The sequence below is a fragment of the Echinops telfairi genome, unplaced genomic scaffold (genome assembly GCF_000313985.2).
Source record: "Echinops telfairi isolate 266 unplaced genomic scaffold, ASM31398v2 ScPeMD7_5;HRSCAF=22, whole genome shotgun sequence".
NCBI classification, from domain to species: Eukaryota; Metazoa; Chordata; class Mammalia; order Afrosoricida; family Tenrecidae; genus Echinops; species Echinops telfairi.
Genome location: NW_022103901.1, coordinates 44692393 through 44702351, shown reverse-complemented (window position 1 = coordinate 44702351; position 9959 = coordinate 44692393).

The window sequence follows — 9959 nt, the reverse complement described above, 5'->3', positions numbered from 1 at the left end:
TCCTCTCCTCTGTCCCCCTGGAACTGTTGGCCCCATTGTTTTCTTCTCAGGATTGTTTATCCTGCCTATCTTATATAGATAAATATGAAAAAAAAAGAGAGAAAAACACCTTATTAATGGTACCAGGTCTGCCTGCTGACCCTTATGAATGTTTTCTGAATAGGTCTGATGCAGTGCCAAGCCCTGCCTCTGGAGTCCGAAGTCTATTTTCAGAATTCCTTGGGGACTTTGTTCATTTTGTCCCCTTGCTGCTCTGCTGCACTCCCTTTCAGACTGGGCACAATTCCTGCATAGATAGAATTGTTTCTCTGTTTTCCTTTGTTATTGTTATTGGTTTTGTGTGTGTGCATGTGTTTCTGTTCATGAAATCCCGGATAGATAAATTTATAGAGACAGTTACTGGATTAATGGTTTCTTCGGGGCATGGCAGGGGAGGTTGGGGAACAAATGGAGAGTTAATAACAATGAGTACAAAAAATGGGAAATTTTTCCAAAATTGATTGTGCAAATCATTTTAATATGATTGAACCCTTAGATTGTATATATGACTTATATGGCAATAAAACAAAGTAGAACAAAGTCAGATATTAATTTTTAAAAATTATTACAGCCACAGAATTTCTATAGAGTAGTTCTATTCTATAACTTATATCACCATGAGTCAGCTGCCAATTTAATGGCAACTAATTACAACCCTACTGGAAGACAAGCTTCCTGAGAACAGGGATCTTGAGTCTTATTCACTAGCACAGCATCCGGTACATAATGGTACTCAATTTGTATAGTGAATGTATATGTATCCTATTTCCAAACCACCCAAGGTGTTTCTGTGCTATTTAGGATTGTTAACTGTTTCCCAGTGGTTTGATAGCACTTTTAAATCTATTTGAAAAGATGGCTGATGACACTGTTTCCCAGCACGCAGCATTTTTTTTTAAGTTGACTTATACTGAATGAACATGAGACCAGTCACTGGAAACATCTGTGACCAAAACATCCATTGTCTCCAGAAGTGGAGTCCATCGTGGCTGCCTGTTAAAGGCACGGATGTCACTTACAGCTCTTCCTGGAAATGCTTGGTGGCAGCAGGGCTCAGGGAGCTCAGTGCCACCCGTCCAAATGAAATGGCCCATCACAGGGCCAGGGACTGATGGATGGTAATGGTGTAGCAGTCATGGGCTTGATGTCATGTTGAGTATGGATCTTGGTAAGGTGCCCCTCTGCAATATGTTTAGTATCTGTGCTAGCTGAATTGACGGTCTATCTGTTTAAAACTGACAAAGAGAAAATTAAAGTTCCTCTTATTTTTTTGTGCCACACATGAATAACCGATTGCTTGGTAGCTAGTGAAAATTCATATTTCCTTTCTCAAGTTTTTAGCAGCTGTGAATATCAGGTTAATGTAAGTCTCCCCTCTCTTTACCCTCTTGGCTAACTAGCTGGCTAGATTTGCATTTCTTTTTATAGAAAAAATTTTTTTTCTTTCCTTTCTCTTTGATAGCACAGTATCCGAAATGACATATTATTTTCACAGATGTTTCATGTTGGCAAAACATTACTGCTACTTAACTACAGAGGGATAAAGAGACACTTTGTGTAGGTTAAATCCTTCCAATGATTTAGATCCAAGATTTTGCCCCCTCTGTGGAATGACCATCATTTTTTAAAATTGACAAGGAATATGACTTTCAGAGTATTGTAATCCTCATGGAATGGAGTGTGCTAAACACTGTGAAATAGACTTTTGATCTATATAGATTCTCTTAAAATCCTAAACCATGCAATGGTGTCACTGACTTATGGGAAAGAGATTGACATCACATTAGCATGTTTTTTCACAGCTGCTGAACACGTGGCACTGGTCTCCTGTTCCTTTTGCTTTGCAGCCCCGTAGACTGCTCAAATCTCAGAGCAAGGGAAAATGGGAAACCTTTACCTTTATCATCATCTCTTTATGTCTCTACTTAAGCTGCAACTCACATGCTATTTCAGCAGAGAATCACTTACTGGCAACTGTAGCCACAGCCCTTCTATCCACAGCTCAGAGAAATGGTCCAGTAGGGAATTAAGCATTGTCTCTAGGTTTTGCAAACAATGCCTCAGGAACACAGCAGGTCATCACCCCATACAAAGGATGAGAGCTGGAGAACAGGATATGAATTTTTGTCACCTCACAGAAACCCAGGAGAGAGATTCTCCTAAGGTGTATAGGAAATTTGTTTTTGACTCATGGGTCAGAGAATAGCTCAGTATAAATTTTAATTGGCTGCCATGCAATTGCTAATTCATCTCTGACATGGATAGAAAAATAATGAACTGCTAAAGAAATGAATCTAACAGACAGAATCCCCCATCGCCAAACATGATCCCACAGCTGCTGAAAGTCTAACAGAGGGGTGAAGCCAATGCAGGATCTTTATCAGAACTTTCTGCTCAAAAAGGACTCTTAAAACGAGATTTATTTGGGATTATAAATATTTTAGGCTGACAAGGGAATTACTCTGTTTGGGCCAAAAAGACAAAACAAGACAAAAATAGGCCAAACCAATGTTATGATGTTTAAAGCCATGGCGAGAGTGAGGTTTGGGCAGGGGGGATGCTGGAGGGACTGGGAAGTCTGTGATGCCATACTATCAACTGAAGCCAGCTTAATTTTGGTTCAAGAAAATGGAAAAGCCCCAGATCTCTAACTCTACTTCCAAGGTAAATCCTTGTGGGCTGTGGAGAATACTACGGAGTTGAGCACAAATGGTTAAGCTCTCCATTATCAGCCAAAAGACTGGTGGTTCCAACCTACCCCACAGTGCTTCAGAAGTGGGGCCTGGTGATCTGTTTCTGAAAGGTCATGATCTTGAGAACCTGTGGAGTGTAGCTCTCTGCATAGTGGCTCCATGGTTTGCATACTGGCAACTAACAGCAACATGACCACTCCTCACATGTCCTCCCTCCCAATTTTTTTTTTTACTCTTTTCCCCTGAAACTCACCTTTTCACTCTCTCTCACTAGATTCTTATTTCATGTATCACATAAATATAAAAGATGTGACAGGTAGATGGAGTATGGATCAAATAGGTTGTCACCACCAAATGTCTACCCTAACTGAAAACTAGCTGGCCATGCCACAATAAAGGGGTTGGAAAGGAATCAGGCCCACATTAGAAACCTAGAGGAAAATCCAACCTGGGCACACGCAATACACTAAGCACCAGCAACATTACATCACACATGCTCCTGAACTCAGCCACTAAAAGCAATCAATACCCTCAAACACGCACCCCAGCCCTTACCAAGAGGAGATAAATGCAGACTGAGGGCAGGCCATTCCCTCTTTCAGGTGCGGATCTCTCCCATATGCGAAGCATGCATGTGCATACTGTCTCTGGGCTCCCCACTCTGGTTCCATGCTCTTGTGGCCATCTACAGTCATGAACTTCCCCATGGCCACTGCCATGTGGCCTTGCTTTCCAGAGAGAGTGTGTACTGTCTGAAACTGTATTACCAGAAAATTCAGTTTACCTCATAAAGTAACTTAGATTTACAAAAATACTTCTGCTGCATGAATTCTTCCACCATTGAGGTAAACCATCCCAGAAAGCTAACATTTTTGGTGCCATGACTCAGATAAAACTCTGGAGTCCACCTTTGAGGCAAGCCAGGTTCGGGACAAAACCTTCCTGTCCCCAGAGCCAGCTATGACTCTCTCTGCCTCACTTTTGGTGCATACTCCTCTGTTTCAGGCTTCCCTTTTCACCTCCTAGTGTCAGACTTTCTAAGTGTCAGATTAAACTGGAAAGCTTGCACTTTGAAACCACCAGCTTTCATGGGAGGGAGATGGGGCCTTCTGCTCCTGTCCATGCTGCACACCTGGAGGTCCACAGGACCATTCAATCTTGCCCTATGGAGTTGCTATGAGTCAGAGCCAACTGCATGACAGTGAACTTGTAGCCTACTTCTCCCAAGGTCACATGAAAATGTCAGCAACCACATGCTCTGACAAGATGGTTGCTGGAACCCTTTACCTGACCATCCCCCGTGTGTCTGCACCTGCCTACTCTCCTATGTGATTCCTGCTTCCCTGTTTTGCTACTTCCACCTCCTTAAGTCTCCTTTATATGATGCCATTGGAAGAAAGCTTCCTGTTCAGTCCCTGTACTCCCCTTCCACCTTCCTGTTCCTTTCTGGGATTTTTCACCCCGACTTTTTCTGCCATCCTTGTAACCGCCAAATGCGGCTTGCATGTGCTGTTTAAACTGTTGGACTCTTTGTAGGAGTGCACCCACTCCTCCCCACTTTTTCTTCTCTCAATTTCCTGACTTTTCCACCATTTTGCAGCACAGCTGAACAGGTGACCCTCTGTTGACTCAATGCCAAAGATAGCGTCTCTTGTTCCATTCCTTGGTCTGACCACGTGTTCCTGGTGGCTGGACTTATCAGCTAGTCGGCCGCTTTCAGATTCTCCCAGCATCCTCCCTCTGGTTTATAGACAAGCCGGGTGAAAGGGAACGGCTTGTTTTCTTAAGTTCAGCTCTGTTTGGTTCGTGGTGTTTGGTCTTGGTTTTCCTGTTTGTTTTTCTTTTGCCAAGAATTGGCCAAAAGACATTTGGAAGTTAGGTCACTGAACAATTGATAATTCTATCATTTCCAAGATCACTCAAGAGGCTTCTTAAGCACAGCCTGTGCCTCCTGCCTCCACACAATGGTTGGCCCATACACCGGGCTATTTACAAGTCCTGATGTATGGGCCTATCCATTGTATGGTACAATTGTACAGTTACATCGGTTTAATTAATACACCACCAAGGATCCCACTTTCCCTAGAGGTGACTGCATTCAGATTGAACCATTAGACAGGTCCTGAAGATGCCACCCATTAGCCAGTGGTACCCTAATGCCTGGCTTTCTGTCTAGAAAATAGTTGGGCCTAGCCAGCCACCTTTAGGATGAGTCCCAACACTGCCAAGGACAGAGACGTCCATCTGAGGCCCTCAGGTTTCCACAGCACCAGAACCTCTGGTTAAAGACCCGGAACACTGGGCACTCTTTTTGCTGTGTGTTTTCTAGATGGGCAACCAGGAGTCCATTTCTCGGGCAAGGCCTTTGTGCTGCATCCTGTCTAACTGGTCTAGATTTGACCTGTAGAAGCGAAAGAAGTGGAAACTAGTGTGCTTCTGCAACTCTGTCTGCCCTCAGTACATTCTAGGGGATGGGGAATCCTGGCCAAAGCATGGCACACTCTCTCTCCCTTTTCTAATACAGTTAGAGCTTTCCTACAAGAAGATGGGAAAGTGAGCTGAAATCCCTTATGTCTAAACATTTTTCCTCTTGACAAACAGTAAAGAAGTCCTTAGTTCCAAATGTACGAAGGATCCTATACAAGGCCCAGTGTTTGGAGCTGAAACCCTCTCTGCCCCAGCCCAACTACACCACCCTCTGATACTGAACCTATAGAAATTGAGAAGGAAGAGGGCCCCTCCAAAGTCCTTTGGTAGAGGCAGCCGGAGAATTGGATTCTCAGATTAATCCATCAGCCTTTCACCCTAATTGAACTCAAGCATATTAAGAGAGACCTAGACCGCTACTCAGATAATCCAGAACAGTACATCGATACCTTTTAGCACCTTACCCTGACCTGTGACTTGGCTTGGAAAGATGTAATGATAATTCTAAGACAGACTATGACAGAATTTTAGAAAGAGTGAATAGTAAAGGAAGCTAAGATATTTTCAGATAGTTACTATTGCCAATGCATCTTTTCACAATAGGGACAGAAAGCAAGAGGGCCAAGATCAGGAGGAGAGAAGGAAAGATGCTAGGCATGCACAGGTAATCAAGTTCCATCTACTACCTCCCAGGTTCCAAACCCCCCTGCACAGGGTACAAAGTGCCATGTGTGTCAGCTTGTGGGCCACTGGACAAAGAAGTGCCCTAATAGAAATAGACCTCCGCAAAGGCCATGCTATCATTGTAAACTAATTGGCCACTCGATGGCGTTTTGTCTTATGGGGATGACCCAAGAGGAGAGTGGCCCACCGGCAAGTCTGCAGCTGCTAACTGAAGTCTGAAGTGGTCTGGGCCAAACGGCCCAGCAGCAGGAGATCACTGTGACTAGTCTGGAGCCTCAGGTGAGCATATATGTGGTAGGTAGGTCAGTACATTTTCTCCTGGATACTGGGGCTGCCTATTCTTTCTTTCCTCTCTCCCCGGACCCCTGGCACAAAACACATGCACCATCATGGGTGTGTCAGGGAAACCTGTAGTCAAACATTTTATGGAAGATGAGGTGCCTCTGGGATAACGTTTACCTCTAGTAGCCCCTGAATGTCCAGCTGCTCCTCCAGATTGAGACACGCTGTCTAAGCTGCATGCATACCTAGTCGTAGGGCCTCATCCTAGGCCCACCCTAGCTTTCCAAATATTCCTTACTTCAGAGGAGCTTCTAAGCCCAACACAGACACAGTGGGAAAGTGCCGCAATTCCTGAAGTCTGGAACATGAGAGTCCCTGGAGCTAAACATGCAACTCCTGTAAAGATTTTCCTTAAAGACACCCCCCCCCACTTTCCCTGCCAGTGGCAATACCCTTTAAAATCTGAAGCCCTCAAAGGGTTAGAGCCCCTTATTAGCAAATTGTCCTCCATCGTGGACTTTTAGTGCTTGCTAATTCCCCATGATAGTATTGACTCAATACTATCAGTCAAAAAGAAAGATGGGTCTTACTGGCTGGTCAGGACCTCAGGATAATAAATGAAGCAATGATCCCACTGCACCCAGTAGTACCTAACTATTATACACTCCTAGGTGAAATTCCTTGCTCCACAGAGTGGTATAGTGTCCTAGACTTGAAAGATGCTTTTTTCTTCATCCCACTGGACCCTCAAAGCCAGTTCCTTTTGGCTTTTGGGTGGATGTTAGATCAGTGGCAGTCACACCAACTTTCCTGTACTGTCTTACTTCAGAGGTTCATAGATAGTCCCCATCTCTTTGGGAAAGCCCTAAGTCAAGACTTGGCTAGACTTACTCTAGTTCAGAGGTTCTCAAACTGTGGGTCAGGACCCCTTTGGAGGTCGAATGACCCTTTCACAGGGGTCACCTAAGACCATTGGAAAACACATATTTCCAGTGGTCCTAGGAACTGAGACATTGCTCCTCTATCCATCTCTCGGCGAGTCTGCCCACATGCAGATACTCCCGCATATGAGTTTCTGGTGTGAAAACTGGTACCCATGCTATACCATACTTCAAGACAAAATTTCATTTATTTGTAATTAAAAACAAATATTTCACAATATGTAATTACATATTGTTTTGTGATTAATCACTATGCTTTAATTATGTTCCATTTGTAACAATAAAAATACATCCTGCATATCAGATATTTACATTATGATCCATAACAGTAGCAAAATTACAGTTATGAAGTCGCCAGGAAAATCATGTCATGGCTGGGGGTCACCACAACCCGAGGAACTGTATTAGAGGGTCACGGCATGAGGAAGGTTGAGAGCCACTGCTCTGGAGGGAGGCACGGTTCTCCACTATGTAGACGACCTCCTCATCTGCTCCACACTCAAGAACAGTCTATCATCCATACTGTGCAGGTTCTAAACTTCTTGGCAGAAAGAGGCAATAGAGTTTCTAGGGCCAACACCCAGCTAGTGAAACAAAAAGGAACATACCTAGGACTAGCGGTATCAAAAGGAAAGAAAGGGTTCTCCTTAGAACGAGTAAGAGCAATTGTGGAGCTACGTGAGGCAGAGATGTGGAGACAGCTATGGGCATTTCTAGGGTTCACTGGGTTTTATAGAATTTGGATTCCCAACTACGGGCTCCTAGCGAAACCGCTATAGGAGACCATAAAAGGAAAAAGTGACTTAGCGCCTCTCCTGTGGGCACAGAGCAAAAGAATGCAGTAGACCAACTTAAAACTCATCTGCTTCAAGTTCCAGCCCTGGGCCTCCCAAGCCCAATGAAAAGGTTTGTTCTATATGCCCATGAGAGAAAGGGGTAGCCCTGGGAGTGCTAATCCAAAAACTAGGACCCCAGCCTCAACCAGTGGCATATTTATCAAAGAGATTAGATCCTACCTCAGCAGGTACCTACCACCTTGCCTATGTGCAGTACCTGTGTGGCACTCCTGGTCCAAGAAGCAGGTAAGTTTACCATCAGAGGGAATTTAGAGGTGCGGACTAATCACAGGATCTTTAAAGTCCTACAAGTTAAAGGCTACAACTGGTTTTCTGAGAGTCACCTATGAAAATACCAACTCCCTCTTAGAGAGAACCTTGATGTCACAAACCAAACCTGAAGCAACCTCAGCCAAGCTACGTTACTCCCTGGCCCTAGGGTGACTCTGAGCCTCTTCATTTCTGCGTGGAGCTGCTGTCCGTTAATAACCTGCCTTGGCCACACACTAAAGACCAAGTGCTTGCTGTAGCAGCCTCTACCTGGTTCTTTGACAGGAGCAGTTTTGTAGCCGGTGGAGTGCACAGGGTCAGTGTGCCATTGTTTCTCTCATTCAAGGCATCAAAGTTAATCCTCAACCCAGCTAGCTGAACTCATCGCTTTGTCATGGGGCCTCAAGCTAGCAGAGGGGAAAAGATGAGCCCTGTACACAGATTCTAACTATGGAATTTTAGCTACTCATGCACACTCTCCAATTTGGCAAGAGAGGCTATCTAACCACTCAGGGTAGCCCCATTAAGCAAAGGGACCAAATCAGAGCACGCCTACAAGATATCCAAAAGCCTGCAGAAGCTGCAATAGTGCACAGCCAGGGGCACCAGAAGGGAGGTTCAGAAGTTGTTGTGGGCAACTGAGCAGCTGACAGAGGAGCCAGGCAGCACTTAGCACAACACCCCTAGTCTCCATAAATGCCTTAGTTCCCCAGAACAAGCTCTCTCTCCCAGATTACACTCCTGAGGAAGTGGAACAGGCCCAAACTCGAGAATTCTGCCTTGGATCTGATTGGTGGTGGGAGAAAAATAACAAACTCCTATTGCCACAAAGGTTACAGTGCAAAGTAACAAAAGCTTTCCACAACACCACACAGCTTAGCTATAAACCCTCCTTAACTCTGCCCACTCAACAGTTCTGCGGGCCCAACTTAGCCTCAACGATCAAGTCACAGTAACTTCTCACTGTCCCACTTGCCAGACCAACAGTCCCCACGGGGTGCTTAGAAGTCACCTTGCTCAGCCTGTTCAACACAAAGGATCTTACCATGGTGGATTTTATTCAAGTCGCAGCCATGCAAAGTTTCAAATATCTTTGAGTGTTCATAGACAGCTTTTTAAAAAAAAATCACTTTATTGGGGGCTCGTGCAACTCTTATCACAATCCATACATACATCCATTGTGTCAAGCACATTTGTACATTTGTTGCCATCATAGACACCTTTAATGGGTGGGTTGAAGCATATTCCACCCACACTGAGAAGGTTCACGAAGTATCTAAAAGGCTACTTCAGGAAACAATTCCTCCATTTGGGCTTCCCAAAACACTACAAAGTGATAATGGGCCTGCTTTCATTTTCTCAAATCACTCAGAAAGTCTCTCATTGCTTACGAATAACTTATCATCTCCACTGTGCCCAGAGACTGCAATCCTCAGGGCAAGTATTGAGAATTAACCAACACTTAAAACTAACCCTCAGGAAATTGACACAAGAGACTCAGATGAACTGGAAAGATCCAATGCCAATAGCTCTGTTACGTCTCAGAATTGCCCCATGGCACCCTACCTGTTTTAGCCCCTATGAGGTTTTGTATGGGTGGCCTTTCCTTGCAACAGAGCCAGCTATCGATACGGAAGTAACCATAATACAGCAATATACCATGAAAGTCGCCCAATGCTGAGAAGTATTCCATCAATATGAGCTTATCCAGGCCAAAGGGGAAGAAAAACTACTGCCCTTGTGCGTTCCTGGAGACTTAGTTCTTATAAAAATTGGAAGGATGGGTC